The sequence below is a fragment of the Pseudopipra pipra genome, chromosome 9, assembly GCF_036250125.1.
Source record: "Pseudopipra pipra isolate bDixPip1 chromosome 9, bDixPip1.hap1, whole genome shotgun sequence".
NCBI classification, from domain to species: domain Eukaryota; kingdom Metazoa; phylum Chordata; class Aves; order Passeriformes; family Pipridae; genus Pseudopipra; species Pseudopipra pipra.
Genome location: NC_087557.1, coordinates 31,109,010 through 31,131,757, shown reverse-complemented (window position 1 = coordinate 31,131,757; position 22,748 = coordinate 31,109,010). Strand labels below are relative to the sequence as shown.

Below are 22,748 nucleotides of genomic sequence, written 5' to 3'. Positions count from 1 at the left end.
AATACTTTTTACTGCCTGCACAATAAAGAAAAAAAAATCTCATTTTATATAGTGTTCGAGAAACCCCCTAACAATGAGAGTAATCCTGTACTACTTAGAAATGTGGTTAGCTGGAGGTACCTTGAGAATATTGCTCCTTGAGCTCCCTGGAGCTTTTAGGCCAGGCTTGGCAGGCAGGTGCAGATGGCTGGTTATTCAGGTCCCTGCTGCCCAGTAAGTGCCCTGGTACAGATTGTCTGCCTGGATGTGCTGGGAGAGCTCTTACTGCCCAGGGAGATGGAACTGGGCCATTAGGGAAACGAGGAAATGGGAGGTAATGGCTGGTTAATCCCCTCGGCCTGAGGGGCTGAGGGATTTGCTCTTGAACCTGTCAGTGAATGAAGAGGTAATTTCCATGTTCTCTTGGACTTGATGGGGGTAATCAGATGTTACTTTGATTTGTGGGCTGCATTTGTAAGTCATGGGCCCTGCTGCCCCTGTTGTTACTCCCAGGGCACTCCTGGCCACACACTGGCTGCCTGGTTTCTCCTCCTGCCTGCCTTTGCCTTTCCCCCTGTGCTGAATCCTCCCTGCCAGCCGGGGCTTTCCGAGAGGATTCTCCTCCCTGCTGACTGCACTCCACCTCTGCAGCTCTGCCTCCTTGCCTTGCCTGTTCTTCCTTTGCTTCTCTCTTGCCACCAGTGCCTTCTGTTTCTCCTAATCTGGCAATCACTGCACCCTGTAAAAAGGGGAAAGGCTCAGACCCAGTTAAGAGTCATAGAAAGGGATTGTAATAGTTAAAAATCACTCTATGAAGAATGTCTTCTGAGCCAGAAAGCCAGAGATTAAGGTTTTAACTACTCAAAGGGGACAAAATTGCCTTTGTGGTTATAAATAGCCTTCAAAAGGAAACATTAAATGGTTTTTTTTGATGGAGAAAAATATTTGGCTCTGTATGTAACATACTGAAAATCTGTGAATTTCTTGGTTCTTGAGCTTGTGATTTTTGTTCATTGGTGACAGTACCTGGGAGTCTGCAGCTGCCTTTGGCAGAGTGTGGTATGAACCAGGATCAGCCCCAATCAGTTCTCTTCTCTCGAGGTTCCCTTCTTGCTGCTGCTTTGGCACAGGACCCAGTTCCGTATCCTCACTGTATACACTGCATCCCCACTTGGGGGAGTTTTCATGGGATCAAACCTGCAAAGAAAGATTTAAATGCCCTGTTGAGCACACATGGAATGCTGTATCTACATCATTACCCAAGGGCACAGTGAATTAAGAAACTTTCTGGTTTTCCTTCGATTCTATCGATGCAGTTTGTAACTGTGGATTCCAGAGCAGGAGACAGTGACCTGAAGATCACAGCTGTGCCATCCATGGCAGCTCACTGCACACTGCTGTGAGCAGCACATCAAACAACTTCATTCCAAACACATGGCTATGTCATGGATGCAGAATGGCTTTTACATTTTGCTTTTAATTTACCCTTTTGCTAACTGTATTATCTTCCCAATAGGGCTGTTTATCAGGGTGGCGATTAAGTGGAGTCTACTTTACATTATGTCTTTTGAAAAATATCTAAATTAGGATGATCTAAAACTCCAACAAATTATGGGTACTTCAGTTGCTTATGTTTGTGCTCCATGGGCAGCAATTTACCCAGTGTTTTTCCAATTCAAGTAAATGGGAGACAGCTGAGGGTTAGCAAGGCTCATCTTACCAAATCATAGATATTTTAAACAGCTGGCAGTAAACTGTAATTTATATCTATAAAGTAAAATATTTATCCAGAAGAAGTACCTTTAGAATATACTTGAAAGCTGCATCTGAGCTGACATGAAGGGGAGCTTTGTATCTTACTGCCATGGGCTAGGGCTTCAATTTATAATTAATTTATATGCTGTTCCTCTGAAATGCCATAACTTTTATTATTAATCAATTTAAATTGAAATAAGTAGTAGTTCTAAGAATTAAAACCAGACTTCCTTCAGTAATTGAATTCATCAGACTGGTTTCATAAGCAGTAAATGCAGCTGAACTGCACAGTGAGAGCAAACAGTAAAGCTAAATTCATGTACATCGTGAGCTTCACAAAGTCTGTGTTTCTCTCATAGTCTTTTCTAAACTGTTATCAGTGATCTTCTGAAGAGGGCTGAGCAAATGAGTTTTCCAGTGCACTGACAGTTATGATAGTTCTTAAAAATCTTGACTTAGCTTTTTCCATACCAGTTTCTGATTGTTGAAAGTTTCAAATGTGTTGCCTTTTAAAATCTCTTTCCTCTCATTCTTTCCAATACCTGGAGATCTCCTCTGGCTTAAAACACCCCCAGTGTTACAAGACTTGCAGGCCACTCTTTCTGCTCTTTGCTGATCCTATGACATGTCACTAAATCTCCACTGAACTCACGGGGCAGCCTCACTTTATGCCCTAATTTGGTGATCTGGCAGTGGGGTCTGTGAGATCTGCAGAGTGCAGGTTGTGTTCAGTGATCACAACACCTGAGGGACCGTGACAATTCAGTGGTGTTGAATAAGATCAAGACTGTTTTGGTCTTCTGAAATAAAGGCTGTGCCTGTAAGGAGGTGAATGGGGTGCACTGAAGAGCTGGGCCATGTGAGCAGCCTGCAGGTAAAAAGAGATTAATGTGTAGTAACTCAGAGCAACCTAAAGCCTCAGCTGTGGTCTCCAGAGGTAATATCATTATTTGGCTTCACATATATAGATAAAAGAGTATTTTCCTAATGTTCCTAGCAGTGTTACAGCTAACTTTGTAATATTGCAGTATTTGTTCTGATGAGATAATATTTGTTCAGGTGGGATGGAATACTGTTGGTGGAGTTTGCCACTTTGAGGAAAGCCTGAAGAAATAAAGCAATAGAAGCAGACTTCAAGTGGAATTTGCATTCTTGCTTTGCTCTCTGATGAGAAGGTAAGGAGCTGCTGTTCCCTGTTAGTCTCAACACCTGCTCAGTAAAGGTCAGTTGTTGTAATACTGGTGTCACACTCACAGAGCTGAGCTGCTGTGGGAGCTCCCAGACAGGGCACTGCCTTTCTCAGCTCTGGGAGCTCCCAGACAGGGCACTGCATTTCTCAGCTCTGGGAGCTCCCAGACAGGGCACTGCATTTCTCAGCTCTGGGAGCTCCCAGACAGGGCACTGCATTTCTCAGCTCTGGGGGCTCCCAGACAGGGCACTGCATTTCTCAGCTCTGGGAGCTCACAGGGCACTGCCTTTCTCAGCTCTGGGAGCTCACAGGGTACTGCCTTTCTCAGCTCTGGGAGCTCACAGGGCACTGCATTTCTCAGCTCTGGGAGCTCACAGGGCACTGCCTTTCTCAGCTCTGGGAGCTCCCAGACAGGGCACTGCATTTCTCAGCTCTGGGAGCTCCCAGACAGGGCACTGCATTTCTCAGCTCTGGGAGCTCCCAGACAGGGCACTGCATTTCTCAGCTCTGGGAGCTCCCAGACAGGGCACTGCATTTCTCAGCTCTGGGAGCTCCCAGACAGGGCACTGCATTTCTCAGCTCTGGGAGCTCCCAGACAGGGCACTGCATTTCTCAGCTCTGGGAGCTCCCAGACAGGGCACTGCATTTCTCAGCTCTCATCTGCCTGTGGCTGCATCAGCAGTGACCTCATGTGCACTGTGGCAATGCTGTGGCAGAGACTAGAAGTGAGTAACTCAGTGCATTTGGTGTGTTGGTCTGGGCTGGCATCAGGCTGATGTTCCAGAGCTCCAGTGCAGCCTCAGCCATCTGCTGAGGGGCAGTGCTGCTGAGCTAGGCCAGTCTGCAAATCAGCCACATTGCTCTTTTTCACTTGGGACTTACTTGAATAATGATTTTGCCCTGTGACTTATTTCTCTATTAAATTTCACTTAAAATTTTAGCTTTCTCTTTTGTCCAGTAATTTGTGCTGTAAATGTAGAACATGGTGTTAGGTGCCACAGTATGCACATATGCTGCTTAAGCTGGATTGCAAGCTCTCATGACCACTGGTTTTTTCTGCTGCAATCCTTTTAGGCTGGGAAGCCTTCTAGTCACTATCTATATACACAATCTCTGCCTATATACACAGTGTTTCCTGAGTCTAGAACTGGCATATGTACATTTCTAAAATGCTAAAATAGTTACTTTCTTTTATTTCTCTGATTTAAATTTGTAGACACCTAAATACAGTCAACTCTGACTCATATTCAGCAATTACCTAGATGTGAGTTAGCAGGAATGTCAAGTTTAGCCCAGATAAATAAGGCAGTCTACTGAAAGTGGTTCAGTGCAATACCTTAATACCTTTCTGATATGGTTAAATATTTTTTTAATGATACAAAAGGCATTATTATTACTATTAGTAGTAACGATTGATCAAAACCATAAATTATAATTTTTACATATCCTTGTTTGTCTGAACTTTCCACTGGGAGATGTGACCCAACTTAAGGAGATATTTGGCTGTCTTTGGTTATCTTTCTGTATCTCTGGTCTCTTTTTTTGTGGTCTGTTTTCTCCCAAATATTGAAAAGTCCTTTTTTTTTTTTTTTTAATTCTGTTGTGTTTGTTTGGGTGTTTGTTTTGTTTTAATAGAAACAGAGATTTTGGGGTTTGGCAAGCCCTAGTTAACACTTAAGTCTCCCAGGCACATATTTGACAGTGCAGTCTAGAAACACTTCATTGAAACTGTACAAGTTCTGCACTGTAGTACTAAATGAGGAACAAAGATTGGGGACAGAAATGCTGGTTTTATGAAAAGGGGCTCCATGACCCAGTGATGTTTTGGAGCTCCTGTGTTCCCCTGGCTGTGCCTCTCAGAGTGCCTTTGCTGGGCATTAGCTGCAGCAGGGCTGCACTCTGTTGGTTCTTTACCCTCCCTCCTCTGTGCTCCTGCTTTTCCAGCCCTGGTGTCTCACCCTGTGAACATGACCCAGTCTCACAGTTCCTTTCTCCATCTGTTGTTTAGCATTGCTCTTGAGGAAGGTGCACAATGCCAGAATAAAATCAAAGTCAGCCCCGGGGGCTGTTCTGACTGAGAATTCCCTCCTGGTTCAGCTCTCTTCCTGGAGGGACTGGAACAGCAATGACAACTCTAGTCCAAGTTTTACTAATGGGATTTCTTTGCAGATAAATTTATTTACTTGCAAAATTCTCTTCCTTTAGCTGTAAATACATATGTAAACATATCCTCTCATGGTGTCCACAGATTTGCCCTGGGCTCTGGTTCTGGCAGGGTGTAAGCTGCAGGCAGCAGGTGAACATCCCCAAACAGACTGATCAGTAAAGGGTAGAATTCTTATCAAACTGATGTCTATTCCCAGTGCATTCCTGTGCCTGGATCCCTGTCACCATGGTAGAACATCATCTCTTGGTTTTAAACTTTCTCTGATACTTTAACTGTGAGATTTTGGGCTTTATTCTGTGCATACAGAACTCAAGTGTAATATGCCTTGTAATCAATAATGAAGTTGAATTCACTATAAAATATTTACTTTAAGATGCAGAGATGTGCCAGCTTTTTCACAGGAAGCTATGAATAAGCTAATGAAAGAGGGGAGTACACTGTAGCTGCTGTTTATGTGGTAACAACTGCAGACTTGAAAAGCAAATGTTAAGCAAAACATCTTCTGCCTTAGTTATGCAAGAAAACAGTACTTTAAAATGCACCTTTAAAGTTTAATTTAGCAATATACCAATTTTTGCAAGTTTCTGATCTTTGTTTTATTTATAAATCTCAAAAAAATCAGCAACCAAGGCATTGTGAATTGTAGATAATGAAGAAAAGGCCAAATGTGATATAATCAATCCGTGTCTGTATTACAAGCACATAAAAGTAGAGCTGTGCAAAATGTCTTCAAGCTGTTCCCATAGGTGGCTTCTGTAAAAACAGAAGTCTCCTCATTGTATATGTCTTAATTTTTCTCTTCTTGTTGAATCAGTTTTTGCACGTTTTCCTTTGCACTTCCATACATAACTGTGGCTGCCTCTTTGGGTGATTTAAGCCCATGAAAAGATGGAGTTGAAAGACTCCATCTACACTGTAATGCCAAGGAAAAGGGAAAAATGGATAAAATTTTAAAGTGAAGAACAAGAAAGAGAAGAGATGTCTGAAAGTTCCCTAAATGGACTAAAGAATGCTAAAGTATGCTGAAGCTTAAGGACACTTTCCCATCAGCCAGGAAGAAAATGAGTGAAGTTTATTCAGTACCTTTTCATTTTTCCTGGGCTGGCACTTTTAGAATTTCAATCTAAAGGATCTCCATTAGGCATGGTTAAAAAGCTAGGCATAGGCTAATTCCACAAGAAATTTGGGAGTGGGTTCCTTTCCCAGAACAGTGCTAACACAGGCACTGGAACTGCAGTGTGTCAGCTGCCTCTCAGCTCTTTGACACTGTTGTCTCCAAACTGCAATATCTTGGTATGTTCTTAACTTGTTCCAGAAAAAGAGAAGTGAAATCATAGAGGGGTTTTTTCTTTCTTTTTCTATTTTTCCCTTTAGGTATAAATTTTTTTCATTTCACAGTCTGTAAATGCTGTTCCCCAAGCATACCCAAGAGGCAATATTCCTAGAACAATGGGTTTAATCCAGCTCCTGGAATATCTGCTGCACAGTGCTGCTGGTCCAGCCAGGAGGTGCTGGGCTGCAGAGGGCTGCTCTCTTTTCCTGGGGCTGCTCACTGGGAACACCAGACAGCCCTGATGGCTGAGCAGAGAGGTTTGGGATTTAAAAAAAATGATTTGCTCATTCTTTTTGAAGGATTTCTTCCACTCCATTGATTTTCAAAATAATAATTAAAAACTCCGACTGGTCAAAGCATTTTGTAAAGTTTTTTCAAGATATAGTATTTTGTTTCTGATTTTCTTATTTCAACAACGTGATGTTAAATTTCTGAATTCTGCCATGGCAACTTTTGCAGTCCTTTGACAGAAAAAACAGCACTAATTAAATGCGTTTCCTATTAAGGATGTTTGGCTGGTATTATGAAACACATTACCCTTTCATTTTTATTATCTGATTATCTGTTCTGGATAATACCAAAGTATGAGAGTGGAGAATTTAAAGAAAAGTTGGGCTGTTTCTAAACAGTTCCCTTCAATGGTGAGTTTCTAGAGAAAGCTAGCTTAGATCACATCAGCTTTTCTGTGTCCACTGTCAATCAGGGTGTGAAAAGAAACATCTTCTGCTGAAAAAAATATATGACTTTAGGAAGGAAGGGGTTAATTGGGCAGTTTAATTTAAACGTGTAACACTTGTTTTATTTAAATCTCCTAGATATCATTGGAAAGAATGTCTTGGTTATTAGTTGCCTCTTTTCTGATTTCAGGATTTATTTCCAGGACTTTCTGAGAGCCTTTGGTTTATTGAAGCTCCTGTGTTTAGGCAAATAAGGGCTGCCTTTTTCTTTGAGATTTCGTCTCTGAAAATGATTGAGTAGATGTTACACACTTAATTTCTGAAGTCATAACAATCTTTTTCTTACTAGTTGGAAGCAAATGAAACATCAGTCATAATAGTTATGGTATATGGGTGCAAAAAACTTCCCCACGTTTGGGTGCTTATAAATAAAAACTTTTAATTTTCTCACCTGAAATGGTGTCCAATCTTGGTTTGAAGTAATATCCACTCAAATTTTATTGCTATAATTGTGGTTTTGGTTGTTCTGAATAGTTTCCCAGGGCTGCCTTCATAACCATTGCCATCCTTTCCAGCCACTCTCAGCAGATTGCCATGTGTGCCCTGCAAATACTTTCCATACAAGCTGCAAACAAGTGGTAGCCCAGTATGGCACCCCAGAAAAAGATACCCAGACCATGGAACATGTATCAAACTGCTGTTCATGGAAAGCTGCTCTCATATGAACTGCAAGAATTCATTCTGTGTCCAAACAAACAGCAGAACAATTCAGCTGGGTGACAGATTTGGACATCAGTTTTTAGTGTTGCTTCTCAATTGTCATAACAAAGAAATGAAGACATTTCTGCATCGTTCCACCTGCAGTTGTTTTTCACCAGCCCTTTACTGTCCATGTCATTCCTGCCCTTTCCCTGTGGCCAGGGACGGGTGACGGGAGTGCGGGATGGGAGTGATGAGTGAGGGGTTCAGGACTGTGGATATGTGAGGGTGATGGGAGTCCAGGGTGGGAGTGATGAGTGAGGGGTTCAGGACTGTGGATATGTGAGGGTGATGGGAGTGCGGGATGGGAGCGATGAGTGAGGGGGTCAGGACTGTGGATATGTGAGGGTGACGGGAGTGCGGGATGGGAGTGATGAGTGAGGGGTTCAGGGCTGTGGATATGTGAGGGTGATGGGAGTGCGGGATGGGAGCGATGAGTGAGGGGGTCAGGACTGTGGATATGTGAGGGTGATGGGAGTGCGGGATGGGAGTGATGAGTGAGGGGTTCAGGACTGTGGATATGTGAGGGTGATGGGAGTGCGGGATGGGAGCGATGAGTGAGGGGGTCAGGACTGTGGATATGTGAGGGTGATGGGAGTCCAGGGTGGGAGTGATGAGTGAGGGGTTCAGGACTGTGGATATGTGAGGGTGATGGGAGTGCGGGATGGGAGCGATGAGTGAGGGGGTCAGGACTGTGGATATGTGAGGGTGATGGGAGTCCAGGGTGGGAGTGATGAGTGAGGGGTTCAGGACTGTGGATATGTGAGGGTGATGGGAGTGCGGGATGGGAGTGATGAGTGAGGGGGGTCAGGGCTGTGACTGGAGCAGGACGGGTGATGGGAGTGCGGGATGGGAGCGATGAGTGAGGGGTTCAGGGCTGTGACTGGAGCAGGATGGGTGACGGGAGTGCAGGATGGGAGCGATGCCATGGACGGGGGTTCAGGACTCATCTCTACGGTAAGTCCACCCTGTCTGAGCTGAGGTGGATGTTTTAAGCTGTTGGATTCCTGCAGTCCTTTCCAGGGGGTGATAAGATGGAGACAAACCCCGTGCCTGTTCCTGCGTGTGCCAGGCCTGGGCCGGGTGTGAGCGGCCCTGTGGGAGTGAGGGTTTGTTCTTGGCCTTGGAGGCTCTTTCTCGTGCACACTGAAGGGAGAATTGTGCATTTCTGTGTAGGCATGTTTTTAAAATCTTTGTTATCTTGCTGTAAAGAGATGTCAGAGGTCCCCTGATGTTAATGAGCAGTTCCTACAGCCACGTTCAGCTTTACCAGCGGCCGCCGGGCCCGCAGGCCTCGCGTGTCTTGAGCTGCACGAGTTCTGTAACAATCATTATTCTGTGTCAGGACAAAATTACCTTGTAGGAGCATTGCATAATGTCTGGTATATTAATCATTAGAGATATTTTTGCAGCACTCAATTATATTACGAAGGCTGGGTTATGTTCTGATCTTTCTAATGGTCATATGTAAAGTACTGAAGCCTCCATTATTTTATAATAAGTAATGCATATCCGACAGAATAATGCATTATGCACATCCTCTCCTATGTGACTCTAAAGGTCAGCTAGTAGCTTGAATATTTGTGTCCTCCAGAACATTTCACTTTAAGGGTTCATTAGGAGGAACGTCTTTCTCTTTTCAGTGTGTTCTACCAGCAGGCTATCACCCACAGTACCAAGTTGGACTATTTTATTTTATACAAAGGAAAATTGTATGAGCATGCCCACTGCACACGTTCACTCACAGTTATCAATTTAAAAGCATTTCAAGATCAAACTAAGCCAGCTTTTGCTGGAACATATGACAAAGGAAGCAGCCCAAATGCTGCAATTTACTTTGGGTAGATGTTTCAAATTCAAATGTAATTACAGACACCAACAGACACTGCCCTAATTTATAGATTTTGGCATTGCCAACAGGTGCTTAGTTCTTAGTCCGATTGCTGTTTCTTCCAAAAAATGTACAGGTAGGCCTTTATTTTTAAAGTGTGGAACCCTGCAGTGTGCTTTAGTGATTGCCAAAAGCTGTATTTCATGTCAAACACATCAAACTCCTCTGTTTAGTGGTGGAAGTATTCTTTCCAAAGGTATTTATTTAAAGTTTAAATGTTTTATCCTGTTTGAATTCCCAGGAACGTTTGCTCATTTTCACCAACAGTTTAATTTCTGTGGTTTAATTACTATCCTATTCAGGAAAACCCATGCAGAAATGAGGGAAGGAGGCATGTTCTGCCTGTGCAGGTGATGACACGTGCATTGCATTTGTGAGCCACAGATTACTTGCCCTAAACAGCTGATGAGAACCATGTGCCTGAGGTCCAGTTATGTTTAAAGAATCAGCTTAACTTTGAACATACAGGTGCTGCCCATATACTCAGAAAGGTGGCTGTGCTGGTACAATTCTGGTCTTGAAGGGGAAATTAAAGCCTGTGCCTTTACAGGCTAGCCTGGTAAGATGAATAGCAGTGTAGGATAGGACCCACTCTAGTTTTCTCTTGGTAGGAGGTGAGTCTCTGACCTTTGCCTTCTCCAGTGCTCACTGTTTGGAGCTGAGGTGGCTGTTTCAAATGCTATTTGCTTTCTCAGTTGGTGTTGGGAAGCTCCTATTTGATAGAGCTGAGTTATTGTGATGGGTTAGTCTGGCAGAAAACTGGCTGGAGGGTTTTGTGATAGCTTTGGGGCCAGACCCTAATCAACAGGCCATATGTTTAGATCCTTCTCCATAACAGATGACTGTGTGCACACGCTCCCAGGTGCAATGTCATTGGGATTGTATTTGCAAACATAAACTGGTGACATTCAATTATGTTCATAGGCAATGTTGTAAAAGCCACAGAGGAAGTAATTTACAACACTAGCACAGTATGCAATTCTTTGCTTATAATCAATTTTTCATTATATAGGAATATGGTATACTATGTTCATATTTGTTTTCCTAATTTATTGAAAGAGCTGATAATGTGTAAAGTTTGTCCCTTTCACCGACATTTGAGAAAATAGTGGGCCAAGAGAAATTGCTAGGAAAGCAGTATCAGTATATTTTTATTAAGTTTTAATTAGAAACAAAAGCCCGAACCACCAGTGTTTTGGGCAGTTCCTGAAATGCATCTTACTCCTTTTTGTGCTGGAGCACGTGTGGTGCTGCCCCAGTGCAGTGGAGCCTGCAGGCAGCACAGCCCAGGGCAGGTGTGCCCTGTTCTCCTGGCAGTGCCTGGGGAAAGCACTGAGAGACAGATCCTGAATTAAAGCATTCACTGCGAGTTCCTTCATACCTCTTCTTGAGACACCGGGGTTGATTTTTACTAGGAATATAAAAGAGCTAAATTTGTATCTCATGGGGATCATTTTTTTTTCAGTAAGAACTCGTTTGTCTTGAAAATGTCCATGTATATCATATCTGATGTATGTTTTATTTATTGACAGTGAAATTACTGCCAGAGACTCGATAACACCACAGTCCACGTGCTTAGAAGGTTAAAAGGCACTTTGCTGGCTGGAATTTGCTGTTTGTTTCTAACTGATTTACTGTCACTCCCAAGACAAAAAGATAGGTACTAGTGCCAATTTTTGGTGATGATAATTCTATTGAAACTAGTAAATAATTTTTTGTGGGCTTAGCAAACAATCACCAGGTGAGATTATTTCTATAAGTATTCAGGTTAGGACCAATTTCTAGAGACTAATGGCTCCATGGGCTCTCCAGTCTTATTTTGGCTTGCCCTGGTACTAAAGTGTATTCTTTCCTTTAAAATTGCAGGGAAATCTTAGGTACTGACCTTCTGTCATGGGGCATATCTGATGATGGAATTAATAAATTTGTCAGGAATATTTTCAGCAATGTATTCAGCCATTGTCAGCTCTTAGAAATAAATAAATGTATCATATTAATAATAAAATTATTAGCTTAGTAGGTGGTAAATTTATTCTGCTACTCTGACTTTAACATGTTGGTCTTTTACCTTGGGTGCCTCCTGAGGCCCCTTAGAGATGATGCTGTCAAGCATTAGTGTCTGTAAAGAACGAGGTGCTGGGGAGTCAGTCTGTCAGCACTGAGGCTGCATTGGGGACCATGCTCTGAAAATGGCTTCAGCTGGAACTTTGGAAGTGGTGTCATGGGGGACATGAGATGTTCCAAGGGAGCAGCACTGCATGTTGCATTCCAGCCCGAGGGGAACAAATGGCCAGCATGAGCTTGAAAGTGGGCTGGAAAAGCTGAGCTGCTCCTTCAGACAGGATCTCCATCTAGTCAGACATACTCTATCACTTCTCTGCCTGGTGACTGTTAAACCCAACTAAATCTAATTCAAATGAAGAAAAATTAATCAAGTAATTACAACTAATAAGACTTTTCATATTCTGTTGACAAAATTGTATTAAATATTCTCTCTTCTCTGCACTCCTACGTTTTTTGGAAGAGTTGTATATTAGAAGTGGTGCATTTTTACTAGGTATTATATCTAATCATATTAGATAAATTATCTAGTTTCTTTACTCTAAATTTTATTTTTTCCTGTCTGACAGAACAGCCCTTACCTTACTTTTCAGTAGCACCAGAATATATTGTTGTCCTGTGTCTCTTTTTGTGATGGAGTGGCAGAATTGAGGATTCAAAAAATAGATAGAGTGCTCAGGCCCACAGAAATACATTATGAAAATTGGGAAAGTGTAGTATAAGGTAATGCTAGAAGGTTAAAAAAAGAGGATAATATATTAATATAAAATAATAGGAAATTATATTTGGCCCTCTATTTATGACTGCATGTTGCTAGTTAGTTCCATTGTGGCTTTTGTTCTCTACATTTTCTTTATCTCTCAGATTATTTCAGAGCAAATTTTCTTTTGCAATGAAGAGCCTGTGATTTATACAGCAATTCATAGGTCCAACAGCAAAACATCTTGAGAGGATAATGATTTCTTTATATTCATACTGGAAAGCTCTGTTGAACTTTTTGTTTGCATTGGAATAATCTTTCATATCAAATTATAAGTACAATTTAGGAAAAAAAGTTATTCTGCATTTTGGGAAATCACATACTTCTTGTGGGATTTAAGACTCCAATTGAAAGCAAAGGCTATAAGTGAATTTTTGCCCTTAGAAGACCAAGCTTAATGTACCAGCATGGAATGTGTTGTGGTGTGTTGATCCTGTGTTCATACTGATGGTTGAAATTGCTTCCAGTTGGGGCTCAAACGCGTGATGCCAAGCCAGGCAGTAGTGATTGAAGCAAGTATTGAATGTGAATTACACAACAGATATCAAAGCTTTATTTGCATTGTGTTTATTTGTAACCACAAACACAGGACTTTGCAACAACAACAAAAAATGGTTAAAAACAAAGCAGCAGACATGTTTTCTGGGATTCACACACATCTATATTAACTGTACCCTCTTGTATTTATAAGTTAAAATAAATTCTCTGTCAGTTTTAAAACAATGGTGATAAAGCTCAGAGCCTCCAGAATAAGGCATCATGTCTTGATAAAACATTTTTCTACCCTGCAGCTTCCCAGTGAACAGATGACAACTATATTTAGTCGAGCTGCGTCTTTATTTCCCAGTTTTAGTCAAGAAATTGGACAAGGACAGGGAAACACAGGTTGAAAGCTTAGAGTAATTCAGTCCTTACCTTTGCCTCTGAAATCTTGCTAGTCTTTGATTGCCATCTCATAGTATTTGAACTCCTCACTTAGGAAATTAGATGTAGTAGAGCAAATTGAAGGCAGGTGCAGCTACTTATCATGTACAGACACAGGCACCTCTTTGCTGAAAACATGCAAATCAAATTTGGAGTAATAGTACTGGCTCTGCAAACCGTGGGATCAGTTAGATGTTTGACAAGGAGGAATGTATGCTCGTGGCATGACTTGACCCGTGTTCCAAGGGCAGCACCGAGACCATAATTCTACTCGGTGGAGCCATAGATCAATGAGAAGATGGGCTCATAAAGAAATTGTGTCAGGCAAGGTCATCTTCCTCTTGTCTAACTTCCTGACTCATAAAATGTTCACTGCACATGCTCTTTAAATGTCTCTGTGAGCAAAGGAGACTGATGACTGAAAAATTAATCACAGCAGTTTACTCAATGAGTAAATGCTTAATAAATCTTGCTGCTTATAGGCTAACCATGAACAAATAGCAAAGTATTTAAAGTTAGTCTTTATTTGATATTTTCTGAATAATTTTAATAATAGCAAATCCATTGCTGTCCCAATGCTTCCCATTCTGTGCTCATGCAGGACTGAAGATTACTTGTGAGTGAAACATCTCATTGATTCCCCTTCAGAGCCAGTGTAATGTCTGCAGTCAGGTGGGATCAGTGCTGGAGTGTTGGCATGGCTCTGGGGTGTGCAGGACCCAGAGTGCTGCTGCAGGGGCTGAGCCCAGCTGGGGAGTGCTGGAGCAGCAGCAGGACATGGCACTGGGGTGTGCCAGGGTGCCCCAACAGCAGGACATGGCACTGGGGTGTGCCAGGGTGCTCCAACAGCAGGACATGGCACTGGGGTGTGCCAGGGTGCTCCAACAGCAGGACATGGCACTGGGGTGTGCCAGGGTGCTCCAACAGCAGGACATGGCACTGGGGTGTGCCAGGGTGCCCCAGCAGCAGGATGTGGCACTGGGGTGTGCCAGGGTGCCCCAGCAGCAGGATGTGGCACTGGGGTGTGCCAGGGTGCCCCAGCAGCAGGATGTGGCACTGGGGTGTGCCAGGGTGCCCCAGCAGCAGGATGTGGCACTGGGGTGTGCCAGGGTGCCCCTGCTCTGCCCCGCTGCAGTGGGGCTGTGGACTCTGGGTGAGGGGCTCTGCTGGGGCAGCCTCGGGACCAGCAGAGCAGCTGGGGGAGGGCCCAGCAGGAAGGCTCTTTAGTTCAGGGGGGGTTGGAAGGCTCTTTAGTTCAGGGGGCATTTGGAAGGCTCTTTAGTTCAGGGGGGGTTTGGAAGGCTCTTTAGTTCAGGGGGGGTTTGGAAGGCTCTTTAGTTCAGGGGGGGTTTGGAAGGCTCTTTAGTTCGGTGGGGTTTGGAAGGCTCTTTAGTTCAGATGGGGTTTGGAAGGCTCTTTAGTTCAGGGGGGGTTTGGCCCTGGAGGCTCCTTCCCAGGAAACACGTGCAGGCCTCGCCTTTGGAAGGCCACGCAGAAGAGTTTAAACTTGTTTGTGTTTTGCTGCACCCTTGAGAACGTGTGTCTCTGTCCCATTGGAGTTTTATTTATGGCAGCTCCGGCTGGAGGCTTTGGAAATTTGGTTTTATTTTCCCTTCTAAAATACAGTGCAGTCTCATTGGAGAGTTATGTATGCGGGTTTAAAATCAATTTTAATTCCACATATTGTGATTTTTAACATCTAGAGTTGCTTCCCTGATGCAATATAGTTGGTGGGCTTCTGTTCCAGCCTGCCAGAGCAGTGGCCAGGCAGGGCAGAGAGCAGCACCGTGCCTGGGCACTGAGGAAGGCCAGCTTCTTCTTTCCTCTCTGTTCTTTAGGCTTCACTTCAGAAGTACCTAACTCAGTCTGGTGTGACTGAAAATAAGTAAATCTAATTGAATAAAAACATAATAATGCCATCAAATATTTTCTTTGCTAACATAATCCTCCACATGCATCATAAAATCAAACCCCTCCTTCAGGTGTTCTCATAAAATTAGAAGGGCTACTTCAGCACCCATCTTTACATTTTTGTTATACAGCAGGTTTCAGGGTCTCCAGTAGGTAAATAATACATGATAAAATCTACTGAAGTTATGGAACCCTTGACTAGTACTTTTCTTTAAATATTAAACATTATTTTTGAAGTTGTTTGAACTATGTACAGTTTCACACAACAATTTTCCTGTTAGAAGGGAAATATGCCATCCTCAGCCAGTTTTTTGTTTGATGTCCACGAATACTAATACTATGTAGAAGCTCTTACTAACTGTAGTAGTTCAGAATAAACTGTATGCAAGTTCTGTAATTATTAAATTCTGAGTGAAGGAAAAAATTTTGAGCTGGAGTTGCAAACTTTCTGCTTGTTACTTGCTAATGCAACTCTCAAAATCATCTGTGGGGTTCTTTTTTTCATTTCGAGGAGGCTTAGGCACCCCCAAAATTAAGCGTTTTAAAAATAAACAGACAAATATGCAGGTTTTTATTACATTTTGAAAAAAAATCCCGACTACAAAGCTTCATTTGATATTGCTGAAGGGACATTGAGGCTTTCTCTGTTTCCCTACCTGGCAGTCTGTCTCGGCCTCTGATATTTGAGGGTAAGTTCTTCTGAAAAACAGAGTTAGGAAAAAAAAAAGTGCTATAAAGAAAGTTTCCATAAGATATGTGGCTTAATAAAAGCTTCATTTCAGCAGAGTAGTACAGCAAACACATGCTGGGCCTCCAACCATCCCCTGTCTCTGAATGCTTCAGTGACACAGTCGTTTAACTCAGGGGTTTTATGTGCATCCAGCAGGGGCTGTCTATTATATTGATTTCAGAAATTTCCTATTACAATATTAAATTTCTGTGTCAGATCTAAATGGTTGGCTCTTCAGCCATTTGTCAGACAAAATTCTTATTCTTTGGAAACTGGAAAAACTCCAGAGCATAGTTTATTCATAGTTTGGAGCTGGATTTGTTATTAGTTATATTTATAATGAACTTACATTATTTATACACTGAGATTTATGGAAAACAGATTAATGAATGAATGGGGGTGGGGCAGGGTTGCCATCCCAAATGTAGCCTAAAGCCTTGGCTGGATGCAGTACATAGTGAGAACCAAGTTATTTTGTCAGATTTTCATAAAATTAGGCTGAGTGCCAGCTGTGGGGAATATGGAATACTTTGTTTCAGAAAAAGGAAAGAGGGATTGATTTAACTGATGGGAAGAAAGATAGCTATTTAATGAGACTGCAGATCCCCCATAATGGGATATTTGTATGCACACTGATGGATTTAACAACTATTAATGTGTTCTCTGTGGCATGAGCGTTGCAGTTATGGTTCAGAACGCATTTATTTTTCTGTGCTGGTTGCTGACCTCCCATCTTACACAAGATTCATTCCATGTGCCAGTTGGGTGGTGCTCAGATGCAGCACTGCTTGGGCACTGTAAATCATGCAGAGTGTAGGAGAAGCAAGGCAGTGGAGTCAGCGTTGGGGGATCCAGTCCTAATGAAATTTGGGCTGCTCTGCTGAAATCCCCAAGGGAAATGCTGTGTAACTCCCAGACTGTGCCAGTGAGTGTGTGAAGTTTTCATCACTGCTTCTGGGATACACAGGGCAAAAGAAGAATCATCCCACAAGGGCTACAGCCCATTATAAACAGGCCTGCACTCTCTCCCTCCCATAGTTTGGCAGGTGAAGCTGACCCAGAAATGCTTTAAAATCAGGCTGTTGCAAGTGTCCTTGTTGCTGAGTGGAGTGTGTGCAGTGGGGGTTGTACATACACCCACTAGTAACAGAACTAAAACCTGGAAAAGAACATGGTTTGGCATTTTTATCATAGAAAATAATGACTTGATTAATGTGTTCTTGCCTTTGAAGCCAACCACAGAGAATAGCAATTAGGTGATGCAAAGGAAAAAGCAAACTCTTGGGCAGGAGACAGCTGGGATGGAGTAGGAGTGTGCAACAGTTACCCTGGGCTCAGCCCAGTACCTCGGCAGAGTGATATGCACACCACCCAGCTTTAGAAACAGAACAGAACAGAAATGAGATTTTGATTCCCAACACAATAATTAATGATAACAAGGTTAAGGGAGCACAGATACACCTCATACATTTTTTTGTTTTGTTTTAATAAATGATAATTCCAGTTCCCAAGCTGTTGGAACAACTTTGAGAAATGTGAAGTCAGTAAAACCAGCTGGTGAGGAGGCCTCTGTCATTGGAATTATGAACAGGACATGAAATATGTGTGACTACCGTCATCTGCCTCTGATGTGTATGTTGCTGTACTTTTTCTCTATTTAGACTAAGTTTTTATAAATTATTTTTTCACCAGACACAGTATGAACAAAAAGGTTGGTATCATCCCAGTTCCTTCACTGGCTCTTCCCTGACCAATCACAGAGAATCAGTGAGTTAGATGGGAGCAATGGGAAGTCAAACCTTTTTGACTAGAAGGAATGGGCACAGGTAAAAAGCCCTAATATGAATCTCTACCTTAAGTCAAATTTATTGAAAAAACACTGACAAACTTTATAATATCAAATAAAAGTATGATTAATTTGCATTATTTTAAGAATAAATTAACTGAAGTATTTGTGCAACTTTATTATAGACATTTGAAATGAATCTTTTGGTAAAGCACTTTTAATTCTCCTCTGTTCTCATTATTTTGGCTGCTATCCCCCTCTGTGCCTCCTTGGCCTAGAAATGGCTTGCAGAGTCTGTTCTTTTGCTGCTGCTGTTCTGGTGAGTGGTACATTTGCTGCCTCACTTGTACAGTCTCTTCACAGCTCTTTTCATAACCAGTTCAATTATAGCGTGCCCAGATTTTTTTTTCCTTGAGTGTATTTCTAATTTTGGAACTTTCAGTCCCCAGCCAGTAGAGTAATGAAGACTCCTAGGTCTTGTAAGTGATATTCAGAGTGAAAGAGTTAGCTAGTTATTTTCTGTATTCACTGTGGGCAGAAGCTCATCCCACGCCAAAGGCCTGTGAAAGGCCCGTCATTCCCAAAGCCCCCAGGGCCTCATTCGTCTCTTCATTTTATGGCAGTGCAAGTCACACTGGAGAAATACTCTGCATCAGTGAAGTTAATTCAAATACTAAGTCTTTCCTGAGAGGACTTTATATGGGTCAAGCACAAGGAAAAGTGGGGAAACAAATTGTACCCTGTGAACCTCGGTCCAGAGTGGTGTTTCTGCATTGCTGGCCTGGACTGACAGGGACTGCTACGCTGGGCCACCTGCACAGAAATTTGGGTCACTGCATGTTTAATGGAGAATCTCCGACCTATTTCTAGCCTTTAACGCTGAGAAATGTCGGTCCTTGAAGGCCTGAGGATGAGAAACATCCTCTGTGGTGCATGAAGGTGGAGAAACCCCTTTCATGCTCTTTTATTAGCCCTCCATTTAATTCATCATTAATCAAGGTGAACAGTAAACTTAAAGTACATCCTATGTGTAGCCTTTATTGACACCAGCATGCAAACCAGCTCTTGGAGTGAGGGGTGACTATTTTAGGTGCACCCACAGACCACTTTAGCTATTGATAGTAATATTTCTAAATTATTTTGCACAGACTGCAGTAGACAAGCATTTGGTCATATGAAAAGTTGCAGTATTGCTATAGCAACACTGTTTACTGAATGTTCTGATTAAGGGAAATGAATGGCAGAAAAATGTAACGGAGCTATGGATCAGCAGTTTAAATAAATCTAAATAAAATAGTAAGCGGCAACAGCGAACTGACACAGATAATGAATGTTTTCAGTACCTCTAAAGTAATTCAGAGTAGTACCTCTAAAGTAATTTGGCTTTGCAGAGATCAAAATCCCTTCATTGAAGGTTGTGCCATTTGAGCAGGAATGTATGATCGAAATTTGTTGATGTCAAGGCTTTACAAGAAGTCTGTTGCAGTTCTGAGTGGACCTTGCAATGTTTTATAAGCTGGATGGAAAGATGTTACCTTTCTCTTCCCTAAATATTATTATAGTTGTTGCAGAATCTCTTGGTAATTTGCATTAAATGCTGTGCTGCAGTGGAGGGTGAGCTGTCCAATGCAGCTGAAGTTTGTGGCAGTGTGTGTGTCCGAGCTGGACTGAGCGATGGCAGGACACAGCTCCCGTGGTAACCCAGAGCCTGTCTGCACAGTGCTTTCACTGCAGCCTGGGCTCAGGGCAGTTCTCAGGCAGGTACCAGCTAGTGCTCCACAGGGATATATAGGAAGAAATAATAAACTCCATTTTAAAAAAAAACAACTGAAATAGAAAATCTAGAAATAGGAAAAGCCTATAATCAAACAGGTATATGAGGAGATTTAAATCTTCCAACATAATGGGCAGAGGAGATTCCTGACAATTCTATTTAATGAGTTGGTTCTGAGGGAAGGACTGTCACAGGAGCCATTGGGAACATGTGGAAACGAGAGAGTGTCCATGAACTGAGTGCACCACAGTTTAGCAGCCATACAGGATGTTAGAATCCCCTTTACTGGCTGTGTGGGAGACCTGCAGGAAGGCACTGTCTGCTGAAAAGAGAAAGAAGGAAACTCAGAAAACAGGAGCTGCCAAAATAACATCAGGATTTTTAGATTTCCCAAGAGTCAGGAAGACTCAAGGCTCCATGGGGTAGTTTGGGAAATGTATCCCAACTGAGTCTTCAAATTACCCTCTCTCCTCTAATTAAGAAAACTAAGAGTAACACAACAATAGATAAATTTGGGCAGATGTTAAAAGCTAGGGAAAAAAACTACCATTACTTTGGCATGGAAATAAATGACCATCTGTATATTAGCAAGACCTTATGTCACTCATTTCAAGACCAGCAAAGAAAACACAGAATGTAGAACTTAGTTGCCCCTTCCTTGAAAATCTGTTGCATGTACTCATATTTAATATGAAACTTAGGGACTATTTTGCCAATTAACACCCTCCTCCTTAATCTAAGACAAACATCTGAACATTCTTTATGTAAAGCTGTCCTGCCTAACACTGTGCTGGGAATGCAGCAAATACATAAAAGACTAATTGCAAAATCCTGTTTGGGTGAGACTTAACAATTAAAAGCACCAAATAATGCAAAATGTGTGTACACAATCTGCAATATCCACTAATTGTTGATAATTTTCCTGTGTGTTTGATTCAGTGAAAAATGACTTCCCATAAGGACAGTCACCACTAACTTTTGTGGCTAATAGTTCTTTTAATGGTCGAGGTGATGCCACTCCTTCAGAGATGGACCAGATGTTTTTGTTACCTGAGAAAACTGTTCGAATGAAGAACCTGTGAAAGGCACACGTGTCTGGATGGGGTGCAGTTCTGAGAGGTGTAGAAAAGCAGGAACCTTTTGGTGCTGATTTTCTCAGAAGGGGTTTGCTTGAGCTCCTGCAGCATCTTGGAGGTCAGCAGTGCTCCTCAGACAGACAGGGATCTCTGGTGCTGGAGGGGCTGGGCCAGTCCTGGTGGCCAGAGGCAGGAGGTGTCCAAGGAGCACAGGCTGCAGTGCCAGTCCCACACCCTGGCACCTGCAGGGCTTTGGGGCACAGAGCTCTGCAAGCCCGGGTGGGATAAATCTTCCTGTGCCTGGGAAGGCCCTGCTTTCATGCTCTCATTAAGCAGCAGTATCAGAGAAATCTTGCATTATTTTTGCAAATCCATAATTCTGGAGCCATATAGGAAGTATTTCACCTCTGGAAGCAATAACCAAACGGACTCTTTCTGTCATACGAGTGCCTTTATTAAAAAGGTGGTATTCTAACATTATTACTCTCTCTCTCACTGCATCTTAGTTGTCAGGGAAGGTGAATGGAACCCTTCTTTAAAGTAGAGTCCTGCCCAGCTGTATATTCCTCTGGTCTAGCATACTGGGAGGTGAACTGACTGAAATTCCTTACAAAGCCCGTTGCTCTGGTCAGTTCATTCCCATTCAGGTGGATGGAGCTGGGACATAAAGCTGGCTTTGCAGCACTTACAGGGAAGAACAAGAGTGCTCAGAGTGATGAACAGGGCAAACCAAGCAGGGCATGGCCACAGGCTCAGGGTGCCTCTGGTGGGGAGGGTCACAGGGAGGAGTGTGAGTGTGAGCTTTGTTCATGGGGCAGAGCTCTGCTTTGCTTTGTGGGTCTTTTAACATCATAACCACTGTGTTCACTGGGATGATAAAAGAATCCTCCCCTTCCCCCTTGTCTTTCTTGGTTAACCTCTTTCAGAAAAACCTTAATTTTTATCAGAAAGAGAGCAATTTCCAATGTGGTAAGAATTATCCTAAATCCCAGCTTTTAGCAGTTCTCTGTTTTTGGTTTTATAGAATGTTTTTCTGTGTCCACATAAATGATGAAATGGAACTGCTATTTAAACTGAGAAGAAAAATCTTATTTCTTAAAACAGTTAAAGGCTTAGTCTCAATGAATCAAAAAAAGTAGAAATCTTATTTTTCATTCTATTCTCTCACTTGCTTTTCCTGCTGCTCCTCATTACCCAGATTGCTGAACTCTTATTTGATGATAGAAGTATCCGTGACCTCACCAAAACAATTTTTGTTAATTCAAATCATTATCTTGTGACACAAAGTGTGAGACACATCTGCCATTGCTCATATTCTGGGTCACCCTGCAAACATCTGATTATGATTTGATAAATAAAACCATTCCTCCAGTAAATTTTTGACAAAAAGGCTATGAAGAAGCTGGACAAAACCGTGGAATTCAGCTGCTTTGTAACCACCTTTTTGTGGTAGATTATGGTACTAAAGAAGAGCCAATCCCTTAAAAAACAAATAAGAAACAAACAACTTAAAGAATGAGTCTCTATTTTATTAGTAAAAGTAATGTTAGAATGTTTGTAAAGATATTCTGTGATTAGTTTTCCCCTTGACAAAGCAGCACTTTAATATACCAACTGCTTTCTCCTTGTGAGTGAATAGGATGATGGGGGCATTTCCTGATCCTCTTTAAAATAAGAGTGGTTCCCTTAGTTCAAATAATTCCTATCAGGTTTAATTAAAAAAAAAAAATCAATCAGTATAACCTGCATATGTGTTTCTAGAAATTTACTGTATTCTCAAGTAGAATTTTATTCCATGTATTTTTCCTGAGAGCTGGTCTCCTCAGACATCCTTTTGCTGTTAATTTGGCTTCTTATGCTTCTCCAGCCTCCTAAATATACACCCTCTGGATGATTTTGTCTCTTCACTTACCTTAATTTCCTTCTGTGTTAGCGTTTTTGTTCCCAGGAATGTGAATAGCTGTAGGTGGCAGGGC

The 22,748-nt window shown here is 42.2% G+C and overlaps 1 long non-coding RNA gene across 2 annotated transcripts in view; it reads left to right on the top strand.

The window, feature by feature from the left end:
• The window catches only part of LOC135418486 (uncharacterized), a 361,572-nt gene that overhangs the window by 197,062 nt on the left and 141,762 nt on the right, over window positions 1-22,748 (top strand). For both annotated transcript variants that reach the window (XR_010432475.1, XR_010432476.1), the window contains exons 3-4: window positions 2,794-2,909; window positions 17,829-17,962. This is a non-coding gene — a long non-coding RNA (uncharacterized LOC135418486). The remainder of the gene's footprint in view (window positions 1-2,793; window positions 2,910-17,828; window positions 17,963-22,748) is intronic.